The 19,705-nt window shown below is 39.4% G+C and overlaps 1 long non-coding RNA gene across 8 annotated transcripts in view; it reads left to right on the forward strand.

Moving 5' to 3' along the window:
• LOC126512067 (uncharacterized) overlaps positions 1-19,705 on the forward strand; it is a 254,250-nt gene that overhangs the window by 9,085 nt on the left and 225,460 nt on the right. Inside the window, exon 3 of one of the 8 annotated variants that reach the window (XR_007594935.1) lies at positions 7,782-8,248. The exons of the other annotated variants lie outside the window; for them this stretch is intronic. This is a non-coding gene — a long non-coding RNA (uncharacterized lncRNA). Of the gene's footprint in view, positions 1-7,781; positions 8,249-19,705 lie in introns of those variants that run through there. 8 annotated transcript variants of the gene reach the window in all.

Here is a 19,705-nt window from a genome sequence, read left to right on the forward strand (position 1 = left end):
AATCTGAAAGTTTATTTAGGCATTCAGGGGAATTTCGTCAATGTTCAGCATTTCCAAGTAAGTCAAATCAATTTCTCAAAACTAGCAGGAAAGTCAAGGTTTGGTTTTCCCTCTTTAGAGCCACCTCTGCCCTCGTGTGCGTGCCTCAGCGTGGCTTAGAGATCTCCCAGACCAAAGCAGCAAAGGATGAAAACAGTTTTGATGTTTCTTCTGTGCCATTTAGACCTCACGCTGGATCATGATCCATGCCCTCTCGATTAATGTCATGATTAAAAACAGTCATAAACAATATTAAGAAGAGAGTAGAGGGACACTGGAAAAAAAATAAGAAAGGTATCGGGGCACTGAGTGAATGTGGGGTGTGTGTGTGTGTGTGTGTGTGTGTGTGTGTGGTGTGTGCATAATGCCTCCAGCTTTTGTCAAATGGAAGATATTCACAATGGCAAAGGCAATTTCACGTCAAGGGCATGGAAGATGCAAACTACCCATGCTTAGGAAAATTTGAGTCGTCGTTGTGGTATGGGAATCAAAGTTCTAGACAGCCTCGCTGACTAAGATTCTGCCAGCATACTTCTTTTCTTGCCATGTTGTGGTTTCTGTTTGCGATGAATGCTTTGGCAGAATTTTGTCAAGGAGTGCATCTTAATTAACGTGGCTTAGAGGGAGGCAGTAAAATAATTCTACCAGCGATGAGAGAGTCACAACATGATGGGTATTTTGGGTATCATTTGGAAAACTTAATAGTGAGGTGATTTGCACTGCATTAAAATTGAAAATGATTTTGGGGAAAAATTCATAACAATAATGATGATAAATTACCAAACTTCTTGAAGCTTGTGAAACTTTTTTTGAAACCAGCACTTTCCTTATCACATGTTCTTCCTGATAGAGTGAACTAGACTAAGGCTTTAAGGAGGGAGACATTGGGATATGGAGTGTAGGAAGTTTTTATAACATTGTTTAAGTCAGAATCAGAAATAATGAGAATATCTGGGCCCATTCTATAGATCACACTTTTTTCTTTATTCATTTTTAATCTCAATTAAACTTTAAAATATGTATGCAGAAGGTAATATTACCAGACAAAAGCCAAACTCAATCGGATGTACATGCTAAGGCACTCTAAGCATCTCAGCCTGCAGAATCTGCAGCCACTAAGAAGAAAGTCTTTGCTTGTGTTCATCCTCATTGCTCCTCTTCTGTGCAGGGGAAAGTATGCATCAAATAGCTTCAGAACAACAAAAAGATAGTTTCCAATTTGTTTGTTACACTTATGGTTAACTACTATGGTGTGTAATGTGAAGACTTGTTAGCCGGATTTCAGGGCTAATTCTAGATTGATTCTCCCATTATTTAAGTCTTTTAGATTCAACTGTTTTGACAGCTATCCTGTTTTCTTCTAGGGGAGGATGGCCATGATAACCTGTAGTACACAACTACCCTGTGGTATGATTAGGACAATTTCATGAGACACGTGAACAGTTTTAGCCCCTTTCCTGTCTTGTTGAACGCCATCATTCATTCAAGTCCTGAGTAAAGTCTTTGGAATCACCCTGGTTCTTCCTGCTTCCAAATCTAGACAACTACAAATTCTTCACAATACACTTCTTTATTCTATTTCCTTTTCTGCTGCACCTTCCTATCCAGGCAACTAGCTGCTAGCTAGTCACTCTGGCTAAATTGATGATTTTAAGTTAAAAAACAATCATGCCACTGCCATGCTTAATGCTTACAATTTCTAGTAGCCTCCTATAGCACTCATGCCCTGGGAGAGTGCCTGGAAAACTCAAAGGTTTCTGGAGTATTTTACATGGCCACAATTTGCTTGACACTTCTCCTATGGAAGTGAAGCATTGAATTTCCCTCCCTCTCAGGAAGTCTAGCCTCAGCGCTTTATTGGAATAACAAAAGGCATCCAAAAGACTGAAAGACTAGTTCCCAGACTGGCTCTTGGGCCTGGTAGGGAGAAGGTAGTCTTCACAGACAGCTCCGTTGCCAACTCGTGAAAAGAAAAAGTCACATGGAGAGGTCCACGAATGGTGAGCCAGGGACTGTGAGATTGGTGTGCAGTCGATGGCATAGCTTCAGTGAATCAGATGTCCAAGCAGCTTTCCCATACACCTCAACTCAAATTGTGAGCCATCTGTTTTTTATATTTAAGCTAAAATATAGGTGGAGGTTGTAGCACATAAATTGTCCCAATATCCTCTCAGGCCATAAAAGTATGGTTCTTGCCTCTATTTTGGAGTGTATTCCTTTTTTTTCCTCCTGTTTGATCACTTCTCTCCAGACTTTCTCTATTTCTCTACTTAAAGCATACTGAGAGTCCTCCTTATCCTGAAGGTCAAGTCAGCCTTTTAGGTCAGGTTTCACTCTGTTCACAACATTCTAGTTTATCATTTTATTTTTAACAGTTGACCATTGATGCAGGCGAGCATATAATGTGTTCTGACCAAGCCTGTTGAATTAGGAGCAGCGAGGCTGCGTCCCCGGCACCCGGTTGCCCGCATGACTAGCTTATGCCCCGAAATAATTACACGGAAACTGTATTCTTTTAAACATTGCCTGACCCATTAGTTCCAGCCTCTTATTGGCTAGCTCTTACATATTGTTCTAACCCATTTCTAATATTCTGTGTAGCCCACGAGGTGGCTTACCAGGAGGATCTTAACCTGCGTCTGTCTGGAGTGAGAGAATCATGGCGACTCTCTCGACTAAGCTTCTTTCTCCCAGCATTCTCTTCTGTTTACTCCACCCACCTATGTTCTAAAGAATAAAATGGGCCAAGGCAGTTCTTTATTATAATTAACCAATGTCCTTCCTCCATCACAAGACTGCCACCCATTCTCTCCCCTTCAATCCTCCCCAAATCCCACCACTATTACTCCTTTTCAATTTCATGTTCTCTCTCTCTCTGTGTGTGTCTCTCTCTCTCTAGAGTTCACATAGAACTGCCAGAATGTGAATGGATATAGGGGCAGCCTTTCAGAAGCTGCATCCCCAAGTAAACCTGATTCCCCCTCTCAACAATTACCAATAGCTCCTCCACTAGAGGTGGGGCTTCAAAAACTCTTACTCCATCCATGCTGGGGTTTTATTTGGCTTCATCTTGTACAGATCTGGTGCACGTTGCCACACTCATTATCAGTTCTTATGAGCAATTTTTCTGTTGTTTTGCTTTGGCCATCTTCTCCCCACTTCAGCAATGAATGATTCCTGAGCCTTGGGGAGAAGTGGTGGGATTTTGATGTTCAGATGTAAGCTAAGAACTTAATTGGTAGTCTCTTATTTTTCTCATGTTGTGGGTCTTTGTGTTAACCAGTATATATGACAAAATGAAGCTTTTCATATAAAGGTTGAGAGATGCACTTACTGGTGGGTGTAATTATAAGTTGGTTTAATGCTACATTTACTTAGCAGTAGGTTATCCCATAGAGCCTATGGCCTGCCTAGCCTTGGGTTTTGGGCCAGACAATGTTCTGTCTTGACAAGCTCATCTTAAATCCAATCAGAAATGTAGCTGATTACTCTAGGAACAGTCATGTTGCTCTTGCACCAGTGGGTATATCTTGACAGACTGCTCTTGTAACCTGTAGGGTTTACATTCCTACTGGATAGCTTTCCTAGCTTTTAGGTTAGTACCACCTTTATTTCTCTATGTCCAGTGATCAAACTATGTGTCATCTTCAGCAAGAGGGTCTTACCATTAACTTAACAGAGGGTAACCTATCCATCAGAAATGGTTTCACCCAATTCTTCATTTCCCATCTATTCTTTTGGTAACAAGAGTAAACATTTTGAGACAAGGGTGTTTTTTTTTTCTTTGTCTTCCATTGAGGATTGAATCTAGGACCTCATTCACACTAGTTAAATGATCTACCATTGAAATGCATCCCCCAGAGAGATCAGAGTCTTTCTATTCATAAAATGCTTTAAAATACAATGTATACCTTTTATGAATTGCATACAAACACAGAGGACTTCATGATTATTGCAGCCATCCTTACAACCCCCTTCTCCATTATCATCAGCACAAACTCATGGAAGAAACCATTGAATTCTGAAAGAAGTCAGACTAGGATGTCCTTAGACATGTACCAATAAGAGACCAGTAGGGTAAGAAGAGTTAGTAATATCCAACAACACCAGTCTTTCAGGTCACTTGAGTCAATGACAGCTGTACATTTCCATTATACGATCTCTGTTAGAAAACTGAAGGTTTAGTTGTACTATTTTTCTATTCTTCCTTGGCTCATGTCTTAGCATTCATGTTTTTTAGTCATAAAAGAAAAAGGGGCTTTTTACATTTGTCCATCCATAACGTCATGGAACAGAGGCCTTGAGAATGTCGGGTGTGTTAATCATTTGATGAAGAGGCATTGGCCCATTTCAAAGATGAAAGAGTAACCTCACAATCCAATTAATGTGAATTCTTGTTTATACTTTAATGCCTAGCAATCACTTATGAATACTAATATTATTTAGGTTACTGAGGGGAAGAGTTGATGAACAAAACTTGGCTAATTTGTAGAAAGATTCTTGTCAATGGAAAATTTAAGAAATATTTAATTTGACTTAATTTGAGTAAATTTGTTGTCATGATAAAACTATATAATTTTTCTTTACTTTCTTTCTTTTTTTTTTTTTTTTTTTTTTTTTGAGACAGGGTTTCTGTGTAGTTTTGAACCTGTTCTGGAACTAGCTCTTATAGACCAAGCTGGCCTGCCTCTGCCTCCCAAGTGCCGGGATTAAAATGTGTGTCACCATTGCCTGGCTTGATAAACTATATACTTTTAACACGTACCATGCATGAGAGCAAGCTTGAGGTGTATGTGTGTATGTGTGTGTGTGTGTGTGTGTGTGTGTATACTTCTGTGGTACACATTTTAATGTAGTTAGCCACAGAAACTGACTAGCAAGAAATTGAAACGTCAGAATGGAAATCCAGGTGTTGAGATCCCTAGGATCACTATCTTTCATCTCTTCCCCCATCTGTCTGTCAACATGACTTTCTGAACTAATCTGAAAAAATACTTTATAAGAAAAATGTACGGACTTGTTTTTTCCCACCCTAATAAAGTGGCAGTCTTGGGCAGTGTTTTTGTTAAGCATCTCTGTTCCAGCTTTAAAAGCCAAAAGAAACATGGAAATAAATATACAAAAATGTGATTTAAAATACAAATGTAGATTCTTTAGGAAAACAGCAAATTCTGATTATAGAGTTCCCCTCCTCTTCAGTGACTCAGTGGACTTCCTCTTTCTGGGAAAGCCCAGCGTGTTCCCAGCCACAATGCTCTCTGTGCCCTCTCTGATCAAATATGCTTTACCTTTGAAAACCCAGCCCCAGTCACAGAAATCAATGGGTATTTAACTCACAGAGCAGTATACTAGTATACCAGCACACAGAAAAGCCACCACACATGGCAGTGTGGTTGTTAATTCCTGGGAAATTCTTAGTATAGGAATAGTAGTTGCATATTTTTTTAAAGAAGGGTAGTTGATTTACTTTCTCCAAGAGTAGGTAGTATAGCTTTCAAATAAAAGAATCAACTCCCCAATAAGACACCATTTGTGTATTCCTTTATTGCCTTTCATGCACCACCAGGCTGCATGGATGCTTTATCATTGGATTTACTGGGTGTCAATTATAAATGGACAGCTATGGCATCTTTTAGCTTTGTTCCTGTTGTAATGGGATCGTATGAGGCTGTGCTGAACTTCAGCATAATGTAAGACTTGGAGTAGAGCCTGGCCCCTCTAGCAAAATCTTAGAGCTTGTTCATGAGAGACTATAAAGTCATTTTTGGACCTGAATTTTCACTCTGTCTCCTTGTTCTACAAGTGGATGTGTGTTATAAAAGTCAATATTTTGTTAGATGAAGTGAGCAGGTATGTGCACAGGAGTGTCTGCTCAAAGGTACTGTTGAATGCATGAGCAAGACAGAGTGGGTTTATTAAACAGCATACCTACTAGAGATTTGGAATATTTTTAAATGGCTTTATATCATTTTTTGCGGGGGTGTTTCAAGACAAGGTTTTTCTGTGTAACAGCTTTGGCTGTCCTGAAACTCGCTTTGTAGACCAGGCTGACCTCAAACTCACCGAGTTCTGCTTGCCTCTGCCTCCCAAGAGCTGGGATTAAAGGCGTGCACCACACCGCCTGGCCTATGGTTTTATATCTATTTACATTAAATATGCTAATCACCACCACAGATCCTCCCACAGACAAAGGAAAGTTTTCCTAATTTTATGAGCTCCGTTAATCATGTTCTATCAATTCTTCATGCTGTTTGCTCCTCTCTTTTGGGAGTGCCACTGGGTTACGATATAGTCAAACAGAAGCAAAAGGGGTTTGACAGCAAAAACATGGATAAACTTAGGACATCCTGTAGTTGAGGTATCTGCCCAGGTGCTTAGTTTTAGGGCCTGTGGTTCCTTCAGGATGGAGAATCCTGTCTCTTGTCTTTTGAAGTATGGGAGTTGGGGACTACCTGCTGTATTACATGGTATTGTGACTGTGCCTCTTCCCCTGGGTGTTGTCTTTGCTGGGTGAATTTTCATGTACACATGTACATCGAGGTAAAGGACACAGTCTCTCACTGAACTCTGGGTTACCTCGCTCAAGGGCTCACATCTTCCTCTTTGCAAATCTGATGTGATGTGTTGGAGGGGAGGGGATGACAAGCATATGAAGATGGAAGAAGGGGAAATGAGTTTCCTTCTGAGCAGTACCCCTGGGGCCACAGGGAGAGCACAGTTTAGAGTTGTTAGCGGTTGTAATATTTTATCCAAAGAGTCGAACTGTTCAGGCTTCCTCATGTGGAACAGCCTTATTTTCGCCACTACTCTTTGCTGTCTGGTCCAATTCGTAATCTGTTTTTGTTTTTTTTTTTTTCTCTTTTTTTTTTCTTTTGGAAAGAAAGAAATTGAACTTTGAGATCTCCTACCTAGAAATTGCATGCTCAAATTCATTTGTAGGAAATACCACCTTGATCATATCTCTCAATAAATTCTTCTTTCAGTAATTATTTTTGGTTGATTATTTTGTATTATTTTTAAAAATTCAGACTGGTATATTCATTTCTTGACATTTATGCAGTGGAGGAGAATACATCTTCACTACTAACTGATTGATTAACGTGTCTTTTGATATAGTCTCACAAATGTAGCCCAATACAGCCCAGGCTTGGCTCAAACTAGGGGTCCTTCTTCAGCACAAAGTTGTTTACTTTTTTAATAAAATATTGCATACATAACAGATAAAATATCAAATTGAGAAAAAAAGGTTGGAGGGGAAAGAGGAGTCCTCTCAATCAGAAGTAAAATTATCAAGAATGGCCAAGCTCAGCTCATCTGTTTAATCTTGGCTTGCAGCATTCTGCATTAGCAGTTCTTACCTTTCTCAAATGAACGAGTCTTTTTCTTGGCCCCATCCAAACCAAATCTTATTTCCTACTTCCCTGCAGTCAGCTGCTGTCATTTCTAATGTGTTTGACAGTCTCAGCAGAAAAGGAAAAAGAAATCAGTCTTGTTGTTAGTGTTTACAGTGGTAAATACTAAATACATTATTTTTTTTTCTTTACAAGATAAAGACAAGTCTCTATTCAAAGTAAGTAGCAATCCTCACTTTGGCAGCAACACAGAGAAGACGAGATAGTCCTCATACAAGGATGGCATACAAAGTCAGTAAATAGATTTGAGATCTTAGTTGATTATCCACTCCTGTTTGATTCTGCTCTTAATCTCTTATTCTTTGCTTCCACGAATTCCCTTTCTTTTAGAAATCCTGATATTAAAATATTCTATTCATGGGTGTTCCCTCATGCTGCCCCTGCCGAATGACTCTCATAGTAATATTTTTACTGCTGCCTCTGCTCTTGCTGATGGTGTTCTTCTATGACTGTGTGTTAGAGATTGCTGCGAACTCCAGATGCCAACTCCTCTGTCCTTTGAGAGTCCTAACGTAGAGATACCATGTTGTTAGAGTTTACATCCAAGGACACTGAAACACTGAAGTTGATCCAGTCGGTGGATGAAGAGCACACAGCCAGTGAATTGGAGCTGTGACCCAGAATGCACCATGGGAGAGTTTCACTCACTGCAGGATCCAGCTACAGTTTAGTTGTAGATTTCATGTAGATCCCTTATCTGTACCTCAGAATTTTTTTTCTGTAGAAAAGAGGTGATTCTGTACTCTAGGTGCTGGAAGTCTGTGCTAGAAGGGATGTATCAGGCTTTGTTGACTTTTCATGGGGGGGGCCTTACCCTTTCTGGGGAGTGGATGGGGTGGGGGGAAGGGTGGGGAGGGAGGGAGGAAGTGGGAGCGGAGATGGATGTGTGGAATGAGAAAAGATTGTATTAAAAATAATAAATAAAAATAAAAGGCAAAAAAAAGAGAAATTCAGTTAGAACCTGCTATTGATGCTGCATATCTTGCTGGAGTTTTAGGGAAGCACTTGTCACTCCAGTTATCATTTCAAGCACGAGACCATAGTCAAGCGAATTTGAAAGGTTTCATAACCTACATAAATGTACTGAGGCTTTTGTGTAAGATTGATGCTAGAGGATGCTTCTGTGGGAGCTTGAGAAAAGAGACTTGAGGCCAAAGAGAAACAAAATGAAAGCTTGGATGGAAATCGAGGGATACCAGAAAAGAGTCTACAAAGCCATGTCACCAGAGAAGCAAGCCAAACATAGCCTCAGGTGTTCAATGTCCCGGTGATAGGAAGGAACACAATTATTAACCAAATGTAAGCAGTCCTAATCTCACGACAAGCCTGTTTTCTTGGTGAAGCTGTGATTCCTTTGATAGGTGGGTCAGTAGTAGAGAGACATCCCTTTGGAGGGCAATGGTCTGGTGCCATATTGAGTGACAGTATATTGTTAGAAACTAAACTACTCTAGGAACATGTGATCAGGGAGTACCCACAGGTCAGGAAGCCTCAGTTTGACCTGCCACAAGAAAACCCCAGAGAGATAACTGTAGAGAGGCAGACAGTCTGGATCCTGATTGGCTGGAAGGTTATATATTGGAATGTATATAGGGAAAGATAACTCTGCTCTCAGGTGGTGGCCAGGAACAGCTGTCATCAACTGAGAGTTACTCTTATGACATAGTCAAGATGCCAATGATACAAAGCAAATACACAATATAAAAGGCTATAAAGGAAAAATAGCAACTCACTTATCAACATAGAAACATTGAAATAATATACAGTCCCTCATCAGCAACTTTTAAAGCCCAGAAGGCATAGGAAGTCAGTAAGTGCTGACCAAGAATTCCATGGCCTGCAGTGGTGTCTTTTAAAATTGATGTAGTAGCAAAACCATTTCAAGAGAAGCACAGACTAAGGCATTTCATGACCACCTAGCTAGTGCTGCAGAGGGTGATTTAAGGACTATTATACAGAGGAAGAAGAACATCTCAATCTCCAAAGTCCAGGAAATGATGAACTTCAAGAGTTTAATAAAGGTCAACAAAGAAAGAATCCATCATGTCTAACACAATTACCCAGGAAATCCCTAATACTGAAAGGGGAGAAAGTAGGAACAAACAAGAATCCAACCAATCATAAAAATGATCTATCAAGCTTCTATTCCTACTAGGAATGATTGCAATTACCTTGGTCTATGAGTCCACCAATACAATAAGCAACCCGTAGAAATGTGGGCCTTCATCCAGCCCACACGTTGTGCCAGTCTTAGTAGGCTGTGAGCTCAGAGTATAACCAGGCTTAGCACTGTTGACATATAAGCCTTTGGCTGGTCCTTACAGAGTTGTAGGCAGAGGCTGCTTGTTTGTTCCCAGCCACCTAGTACCAAAATAACCACACAGAAACTGTATTAATCAAAAACACTACTTGGCCTATTAGCTATTTTCTATTGCATATTTTTAGCTAGCTCTTATATCTTAAATTAGCCCATTTATATTAATCTGTGTATTGTCACGGGGTTGTGGTCTACCAGTAAGTTTCCAGCGTCCAGCGTCTGTCTCCTTCAGCAGCTACATGACTTTTCATTGACTCCGCCTACTTTTTCTATATATCTTTCCCAGCCTGGGTATATTCTGTTAAACCATTGGATGAAAACAGCTTCTTTATTAACCAATCAATGGCAATAAATTATTCATAGCATATAGAGGGGAATCTCACATCACAGGGGGCCCTCCAGAGCTGCACAGAATCCTTTAGGGTATGACCTCAAGCCAATTAGTGTGGCTGAGTCATCCTGGCATGCTCTGGCCTCTGAGACGCCTGTGGAAGCAGACTGGATACTCTTTTATTTACTTTTTAACAACATATGAAGAATGTGTTTGGGATAACCCTTGGTTGGATTGCCCTCTATTGCTGAAAAAGTAACATTCCACTAGCAGCAGACTCCTGGCAAGTTCAACCTCATTGCCATCTACTGCCAAAACAGTGGAAGTGATGACCATCTCTGAGAACACAGGGGTACACTTAGAATTCCAGGAAAGAGGTGTAAAGCTAGATGAGGAAGACTGGAAAAACATCCAGTTCTACAATGTTCAGATGATGTTACATGCGAACAATCACTGGACCTTTCCGTGAACCATGCCCTCACCAATTTCTCAAAGTTTCATAAACTGACCAGGCAAGGGACAACCTTCAGATAGAGAATTCGAATGGTCGCTTTAGGGGAGCAGATTGATCTTGAATGACACACTTAGAAATATTTCAATACTCTAACAGAGGTGAGTGAAGAAATGGGAAGTACTTTTAAATACTAAATATAATTGTTTAAAAATAATTTTCAACTATTATACAAAATAATAATTTCACACACATCATCATCATTATTATGTCTTATTCATGTTTACAACCCACACACTTTTCTCCCATCCATCCTCTTGCTCTCTCATTGATCCCTTGGCTTCCTCCCATATCCCTTCTTCTACCTTTATGTTGAACGTGTGCATATGTATATGTATACATATATATTAAAGGGCAGTTTCTGCATATAAGAGAACATGAGAGATAGTTGACCTCCTCCAAGTTAACCTACTTTTGCACTCTGCCCACCCCATTAGACTCTCTTTTTCCCTTCAAAATTCCCTATTTTAAAATTTCATATGATTTAAATAGGCATATTAAAATTTAGGTTGTGCATAAGAAAGAAAACAAGTCATACTTGTCCGAGCCTAGCTTACTTTATGTAACATAATAGTATACAGCTGCATCCATTTTCTTGCTAATGTCGTCATGATTTCATCTTTCTTTACAGCTGACTTCAAACTCCACTGTATATATATATATATACATATATATATATACATATACACATATATACACACACACACACACACATACATCTATATATCACAGTTTCTTTAGCCATGTAGCTATTCAGCTATTGGTGGATACCAAGGTTAGTTACATAATTTGCATAATTTGGCTAGTATTGTAAATTTTTAATCACTTTCATAAACATTTACGTAAAAAGAATTTCGAAGGACAAGGAGTGATGCAGTGTCTATCATTTCAATGTAGTCTCAAGTGGGTGTAACCAGGGCAACTTAAGAAAATGTAACTTGTGTATAAAATTTTGGTTGGAGATGTTAAATTAGTCTGGGATGGTTTTACGTGTCTTTCCACCTTTGGCTGGGAAGAATTTTCCCACACTTACGCTGTCGCTATTGAAAAGGGAGCATTGGGAAACCAGAGCCATTTGCTCAAATAGTACTGTATTCAAGATGTTTCTAAAGGTGTATCCGTTTCACCAAATCCCTCAACTGGCGTTATCCTAGGGAACTTGGTCTTTTGTTGGCATCTTAGACCTGGAAGAATATTTCTGCCTTGAAAGCTCACCAGATTCTGGGAGCATCAGTCAGTTATGCATTCTGAACGTTCCGAGGACCAGTCCCCCAAGGCGATGGTCTTTTAAGAATGCATTCTAGTATAGGTGCTGCATCCCTCCCATTTCCTGTGTATCAGGAGTGTTCCAGATGCATCCAGAAGCTATGGATAAACTATCTATTTCATTAGACTGTAGCTCCTGGCATGTCAGTTCTCAACATGAAGCCAAGGAGTCAGTCACAGTATCAGCCAGAGCTCTGCACTCTATGCCAGTACAATGAATTAATCATAGTATGACTGGCAGAATTCTGCTCTAGGTAGTTGTTAGTCCAAACTCAATTACTATCAAGGTCGCAGGAACTGCCTCTTTTGTATGGAGGCAATGCTCTACATGAATAGCACTAACTGGTGTGAACTGAGTTATACTTGGACTAAGAAAACAGCTCCATTCACTGCAAAAATCTTGACCTATCTCTGTTATTTATCTGGTAGATGAGTCTTGCTTCTGGTCAGAAGCAAGAGCCAGAATGTGAGTCTGGGACCTTTGGTCTATCAGCTATGTTGGCCAGTCACAGGGCTCCCAAAGTGGCTGTTTGACAAGTAATCCCTCCCTTTTAATTGAAACCATTTGAAGGTGGCAAAGCCTGCTTCAGCAGAATTTAGTTGGGGGTTCTCAGGGAGGGGGCGCTGCAGCTGAGGAAAAGTTAGATTAAGAGAAATGAAGACAGAAACATAGGATAGACAGAGGGGATTGAAGGTCAATACCAAACAGCCCCAAGTTTATTTCTTAGCCAGCATATATACTAAATACAGTCAAAAGACAGAACAAAGAGCAGTACAGTCAGCTAACCACCTCCCTGCACTGTCCTTGGGAGGAAGCTCAAACAGGTACATTATCTCATTCACCTAATCTGCTTCTAATCTCTAATGAAGAATGCCTCTGGTTGGCCTACACCAGCCCAAATCTTAATTGAAAAAAAATGTGCTCTTTCAACTGGGCAAAATTGCTTTTTCTGTGGGTTAGCACAGACATTACTCATAGCCCTCAAGGTTGCTGGAAGAGGCAGAGCAGGTAAGCTTGAATTCTATAAATTTCTTTAAATCAGATGGAAACTGAGTCACACGTGGTCTCCAACAAGAGGGTAAATCAAAGAAATGGAAGAGAACTGGTCCTCCCTATATAAGAATATCAAAACGGCTGACATTACAGAAAGAGCTTCAGCTTACTTTATCAGAGGATATCTACAACTTACTCCAGGAAGAGAGTGGTGGGATAACCCTTCTGTACTGTCATTGGTTGATAATAAAAGCTGAATTGGCTAATAGCCTGGCAAAATACATCTGGGGGAAAGTTAAAAGGCAATACAGAGAAGAACAGAATTGGGGAGATGTCGTCCAGCCACCAGAGGAACCAGATGGATTAGAACACAGGTAAAGTCACAAGACACATGGCAAAACGTAGATCAACAGAATGGGTTAACTTAAAAGTAAGATCCAGTTAGTAATAAGCCTGAACTATCTGGCCAAGCATTTTGTAATTAATATTAAGTTTTTGAATGATTATTTAGAAGCGGCCATGGGATGGGGTGGGACAAAGAAACCACCGTTTTCAGAAGAGGTCAAAGCTTTGCCACCATCACCGTTATCACTGTCATCCTAGAGAGTATAGGGAGAGAAGTAAACAGCGACCTACAGGCATCTCCCCACCTGGAGATGTCTCCTGGAGGAGATCCAGCGGGACTTGACACCTCGGCCCTCAGAGGCCCTCGTGAATGAGCACACTTCCAAAGGAATGCATGTGCGGAGGAACACCAAGCAAGAAGGGAGTGGTTAGTTATCAGCGGATGTCTACCTAGATGCAAGGAAGAAACACTTCATCTGCTCCATGACAGGACCACCCAGGCTTCATGACAGTAAATCAGCTTTGGCTCGAGGAAAGTGGCTTTCATGAAGCTCTTTCTAATGTGTAAACACACTTTACCAGCTTACTCACTCGGAGAAGGACATTGCCAATTAAATCCCCGGGCTTTGACTCTCATCAGACGTTGGTTATTATGAAGAGCAGCTAATTGTTTGCCTGCTTTGTGTATATATGTTCATATGAATGCATAGTTCAATGGAAAGTCCCTAAATTTTTAGACAAAATGAAGGGGAGGGGTTGGAATTCAGTGTGTGCTGGGAGCAGACAATTACTTATTTCTTCCTGTGTAGTATCTTCACATTGTCTCTGAGAAGAATTTTCTTTTCCCACCTTTCTTTACCTTAAAAAAAAAAAACCCAAACCTCAGGTTCTACTGATCTCTTGGTTCTTGGTCTTTCCTCCAAATTCAGAGTCAGGATCATTAAGTCAAGTCCCTTTCTGGCTATCAGTTTTCCTTTTTGCATCTGATTCTTAATCTTCCACATTTCAGGGTTCCAATGACTTCAGTGGGCTTCCCCAGCTAATCCATACTACCATCCCCATTTTACGGTTGTCTAATCAGTCCTCTTAGTTCCATCTATAATCCCTGTTTATTATATGACATTATGTGTTGACTGGTTCTTGAGCTTTCAACTTGAATATCTTTGAGGGATCATTATTTTGTTTCTTATCTCTTCTTCATCCGATCACTTTCTTCCTCTTTCAACATACGTTATTTCATTTTATTTTTCTTTTTATTTATTTTAGAGTTTCAAATTTATTTTGAATTACATGTATTCGTGAGTGCATTCATGTATGTATGTGCACTATGTGCGTGTCTGGTGCTCACAGAAACCAGATGGTTCTCTGCATTTGGAGTTACAAATGGTTGTGAGTTACCTTTTGAGGTCACTGGGAAGCAAGCCTGTATCTTCTGCAAGAGCAGTTAATACTCTTTCTGAGATTTCTTTCCAATCCTTCCTGCTTTATTTTTCTCCCTAGTGTTGATTGTCATCCAATGTCTTGCAATGGTTGATCCCGATTATCAACTTGACAACATTTTGAATCATTTAGGAAGCACACATCTGGGCCTGTTAGTTAAAATGATTTCAGAGAAAATTAGCTGAAAGAAAAAGACCCATCCCCAAAGTTGGTATATCTCCATAGTGTATGGTCCAGATGAGATGAGGAAAAAAGGGTGTAGATCTGCTTGCTTTGCTTCTGTTTTCTAAGCAAGTATGCCTGCCATTCCTGCTGCCATCCTCTGTCCACAACAGACTCTACCTCATTTGCTCTTCCCACGTAGACTCAATACCTTAAAGTACCTTAAAGGGAACTTCCAGGCTTCAGAGTTGGATAGGGGCTGCTGAGGCATACGACTTCATGGGCTGAGCTGCTAGCAGATGACCTTTGTAGGACTACCCTTTTCCTTGTAAGTCATTCTATAAATCCCCTTTCATAATATATACACATTCTATAGATCTTGCACCTCTAGAGAAGCCTATTTCATGGTAGCTTTTTGTGTGTGTTTCTCCACTCTGTGATAGAATGAAAGTTTCAAAAACAAAGCAAAGACTTTGTCTTTTTATTTTCTTCCAGAGCTACAACCAAAACATTGCAGGTCCTCATTAAGTATCCTTTGGATTGCTGAATCAGGATTTAATTAGTAACTGAAGACTATCAGCTGGACCTTAACAGTGTGCTTCTCTTCGTGTTCTTTGTTCTGTGTTTCTTCACTACTTAATCACCTTTCTCATGGAAATTTCCACTTTTTCAGTAAATTCCTGCCTAGTGCACACACATTTAATTTATTTCCTCATTTAGAAATCATAGATTTGTTCACCTCAGTATTCTACTTATTATTCTACAATGGCTTGGCTCAAAGATTTTGAGATTATGCATGGCATGTCTCTGCCTATCTTATCAGTGCATTTTGTAGTCTATGTTTTAAGATTCTGGAATTTGTGTCTAGAATATCACTTTCTTTGGCTCTCTGGAGGAATCCTCTTTCTTCTTAAAGAGACTCACTAAGCACACCAGTCTCTACAGATATTTCAATGGGAAAATGTACACAAGATGACCTGCTCCCTCCTATGAGGCCTCTGTTGTCAGAACTAAGAGGAGAGGCCTGCTCTGAGGGCTCAAGAAGACTCAGATTGTGAACACACACATTTTCTTGTTTATAAGTCAAAAGTAGAGAGCCAAAGTCCTCATGATTCTCTGGATACAATCACATCAAATCACTTTCCATTATTACTAGTACTGATTTTTGAGCAACGGTTGTCCTCTCCCTATCTCCCAACACACATGTATTATATTGGGACCCTTCAGATTGGTTAGACTAACCGAGTTTTTGCTTATTGTTTATCTTAATGTTATCATTTGCAATGATGTTTTATAATTATACTTGTCCATAACAAAGTTACCTGGACATTGTCCCATATCGTAAACCTTATGGTATGTGCAAAAATGAAGTTTAGAAATATCAAAGGTTTTCTTCAGCAGAGATTCACACCTCTATCTCATTCCCAAGATCTTCCTAGAGTCCTGGCAGAAACTATTTTTGTGATAAGTCAGAGTGTTATTTTATTTTTGTCTTGATCGTGGTTTCCCTTGTATCTTTTCAGAGTTGAATAGAAAGACAGATAGAAAATTGGCCTTGAGAGTTTAAAAGGATGCCATTTGGAAGGTTTGAGCAATGATGAGTGGGTAGGGTTAATATGCATGCACACAGGTTTTCAGTGAAGAAAGCATGGCATAGGAATGAGGCTTTTGATCAAGGAGGTCCAGAGCTGTGAGTCAGCCCCGTGTCAAAGACAGGGTTTTAGGTTAAGGTCTGAGTGAGATGTTAGGATAAGCCATGTAGGGGATGCCTAAAGAACATCATGGATGCAAGAAATTGAAAGTACAAAGGCATTCCGTAGGAATATGAATACCAATTTCCAGTGATTTATGGATGTTTCCTAGGGACCTGTCCTGGTTTGGGATGCTGTAAGAAAGTTAGCCTGGTTTCTGAAATCTGTGGAGTTATCGGTATGTTTTTGAACCTGAGTATCGGTGTAATTTCTTTAGAGTAGATTAAATCTATTTTCTTAATTTCTAAAATATTTTTTGGAAATAATTCTTCAATAAAAGTCTGTGGAAGTTCTAAGAAACACACAGCAAGGTTTGATTTGTCTTCCATTCCTGGCTGTCGTTTACCTCCACAGGATCATCTGGGTTGGGCAGAGTGGATTTTCTTGAGTCATTTCGCCTCTAAAATCTTGCATTAACTTCAGCCACAGGCTAAGTGTTTTCCATCAGCAGGTCCAGGGAAGCATTGGTTCAGCTTTATTTATTTGTCGCAGGTGTTAGAACTTGACATTTGACGTGACTTTTCCCTATTTTCGGGGGCTACGAATTAAGAAAGCATCTGAAATATGCACGAAATGTTATCAGAAGCACACTTACACAGAGAGTGTTTTTGAAAAGCTTTCAGTGAACTCTCCTTTATACTGCAGGTTTGAAAAGGCTTGGTGCCTCACTAATGGTCTCTAGCCAGCTGATTTTGGTCCAGGCGGCTGAAAGGAGTATAATAAGAAACCTGTTCTTTTAACATTTTCAGTCTCTCTGGAACAGGTCTGAGCAGGAAGTGTGCTGTGGGAAGTCTGTTCTCAGATTCTCCCTCCTGGCTCCTCATTTCTAGAGACTTCTTCCAAGCCCAGATGAATATCTGAAATAAAATTTTCTCCTTCCATATGAAAGAAATTAATGGATGGAGACAAGAGGATGCAACGTTTCAACACAGCTCAGTGGCGGAGGACTTCCCATCGGCTCCTGATGGTATCAGGATAATTGCTTCATCATGTCTTGCTTATATTTAGATCTAAACTTTGGGGCTAAACTAAGATGCTGCAACATTTCATGCCCCTTTTGCTAGAGAGAGCCACGTGTTGACATTTATTCTGTGAGTGAAGGAAGAACATGTGTCCCAAGGCCCAGAAAATTACCCATTAAATGGAATATGTTCACAGAAAATGTACCAAGATACAAACACCAAGCGCATGACATTGTCTGTATCTTCTCACCCCAGATTCTAGAAACTCTTTGGCCAGAATTTACTATTTTATGACCCTATCATTGATTTAATTTTTTAAAAAATCTCTGGAAAAACTTAAATTTATTTCTCTCACTAACGTAAACACAGGGAGCTTACCCTTCTATTGAAAATATATATTTTAGATAAATTCATGAAGACTAAAAGAGAGTCCTGATTTGTTTTGGTCTAATGATTATTCTAGCACAAATTCTATAGTCACAAGGACCATATTGTCAATAAAATACTGCTAATAATATCAACCACAATAATTAAAATATCTTTAGGTCTTTAGTACACTATGTCTACTGGGAACTTACTCAGTATTAAGTACCATATTCCTATGCAAAATTCCAGAGATATAGGTTTTAATTCTGAGATATTTAATAATAATAGTGATATCTGATGAAGACTCAGTATATACTTACCACTGAGACAAATCTGTATACTACACAATATAGTCATTGCCACAGGCCTTTGAATTAGACACTGTGCTTTTTCACATTTAGCAAGTAATAAAGCTATGGGTTAGAAATTGCCCTTGGTCAAATTAATAAAAAGTGACAGAAACAGAGTTTGAAATTTTTTGTCATAGTGTGCACTTCTCCCTTGACCACTGAACTGGATTTTTTAAAAAAATGTAAACACAATATGACTACTGTACCCACAAATGCACTACTACTCATGAGACAATCCGTGCTGATAGAGTAACTATAAGACAGAGAAGTTAAACAACAGAAGGACGCGCTCAACCAAGTAGGCAGTGGAAGCCTTTCCTTCAGAAGGCGAGGTGGAAGCTGTGAGTGCAACAATGACGATGTGCATCAACTAAAATTATGATCCCCCCACTCTTCACATGCACAACGCTAGACTCCTGGCTAGGTAACATAATAACAGGAAAATGATAGCTACCTCTTTCCGTGTGAGTCTAAGAAAAATACTTTATGTCTCAAGTAAATGTGTGGGTCTAGATACACTCCACTTTAAGTAACAAAAAAGAACTAAAGAAATCTTCATTGCAAAGCCTTTACAAAGACAATTCAGTGGGCAATGGAGTCATGAGATGCCTACCCGGTCTTTTCATAAACATTTATATTGCTTCTGAATCTGTGGTTCACACACAAATCTTATACCCCATCTCATGGCTCCTCAGATGCACAATGCCATGCTTTTTGAAAGCCTGAGAAAACTCTGCATTATGGATGTGATTTATTTTAATAACCACAGAAGAAAATGCTTAGACTGTTCAGGGGCATCCACTGGCTGAGACCGTTTCTACTCTACCTGCATCTCTAGGCTGAAACAGTATCTAATCTGCCTGCCTTCAAGTCTGGTCTTTCATCCAGAGGATCCCAGTGTTGGTTCCAATATATACAATTGTTAGAGATGAAAACTTCATTCCTTTACCTTATTATCAAATAAATTCAAGTTTTCTATTCCTTTAAGAAGTATGTGTGTTTATATAAAAGTCTCCAATTCATGAGGCTACTATTGCTTACCAAAAAAAAAAAAGCATGTTAATGTGATTGAGCTCAAGTAAAATCAGAGAAATGAAACATGTTACCGTATTTCGGGTAAATAATAAAATGAAGCTCCTTTCAAAAAACCTTTTAAAGTGCCATGAGAAGATAGGAACAGTGATAGAGCAGGAGTCAGAGATGTTCCTTGCCTGGATATGTGACCAGGTTTTACTAAGAAAAAATATCTAGGGATTAGTGGAGCTGACAGTATAGCATGAGTCAAAGATTTCTGAATGTATAATAAATATTACTATTTCCATCTATTTTATAAAATATTAAAGAAAATAAATGTGATCTTTTTGCTTTTTGTTTCTGGAATAATTTTTCTTTTTCATAGCATATATTAATTATACAATTGTGAGTTTCATTATGATGTCTTCACACATACACATAATAC

The sequence above is a fragment of the Alexandromys fortis genome, unplaced genomic scaffold (assembly GCF_014885135.2).
Source record: "Alexandromys fortis isolate MF-2015 unplaced genomic scaffold, M_Fortis_MF-2015_v1.1 scaffold_19, whole genome shotgun sequence".
Lineage (NCBI taxonomy): Eukaryota > Metazoa > Chordata > Mammalia > Rodentia > Cricetidae > Alexandromys > Alexandromys fortis.